The sequence below is a fragment of the Chrysochloris asiatica genome, unplaced genomic scaffold, assembly GCF_000296735.1.
Source record: "Chrysochloris asiatica unplaced genomic scaffold, ChrAsi1.0 scaffold00784, whole genome shotgun sequence".
NCBI classification, from domain to species: Eukaryota; Metazoa; Chordata; class Mammalia; order Afrosoricida; family Chrysochloridae; genus Chrysochloris; species Chrysochloris asiatica.
This window is the reverse complement of record NW_006409302.1, coordinates 6054-7003: the sequence shown is the minus strand read 5'-3', so window position 1 is coordinate 7003 and position 950 is coordinate 6054.

The window sequence follows — 950 nt, the reverse complement described above, 5'->3', positions numbered from 1 at the left end:
GAAAAATGAGTAATATGATACAATTTGTTGAACTTGACCTATGCCTACAGATGCAGTAGCTGTAAAGAGGTACCAAATTTTTATAGCAAGATTCATTCCCACTTCCTCCAAACACAGAGTAGACATGGATTTGCAACTTGGACATTGGCAACTCAAAAGTTGTGTACAAGTTTTTTTTAATTTTTAGTGTGTGCCATTCATCTATTTTATCTATTTTTGTTCGTGTGCTGATACCTCCCACAGGCCATAACAAGCTAGAGCCCTTCCCAACTTCCCAGAACCCCCGTGGGACCCACCATGCTGCAGAGTTTATTGAACTGCAAGGGCAGTGATTCACACCCACCCACCAATCCTCAGGAAACCGCACGCTAAGCCCAGGCTGAGACGTGGATGTACATCTATCTGGGTCTGCATTTTTGTGCTGGTCCAACAGGTGTCCTGGCATGGCTGTGAGGGTTGAGACGGCACACTACAGAGCCTTTTGAACTGCAAGGTCAGTGGTTCAAGCTCATCACCTGCACCTTGGGAACCCTATCTGGGTCTCCCTATTTTAGCTGTTTTAGCAGGAGTCCCAGTGTGGCTCTGAGGGCTGGGCGCCACAACAGAGTCTTCTGAACTGCAGGGTTGGTGGTGCAAGCTCACCAACTACTCCTCAGAAATGCTATACAGGGCTGTTACGGGTTGCAATTGACTCGACAGCACCCAACAACCAGGAGAGGAGGGCAGAGTGACCAAAAGAGAGTTAGGACATTAAAGACATAACTACATTAAGCCACAGATTTTCTTCCTATTATTGCTACTGTTTGTTTGTTTGTTTATAATATTTTTTCTCTTTCTTTCTTTTTTCGTTTCTTCTTCCTCTTTTTCTCCTCTGCCCCACTCCCTCTTTTTTGTGAGTAGAGAACACGGTATTCAGTCTTGTTTTGGTTGGTGCTACATCATTTTGTTCT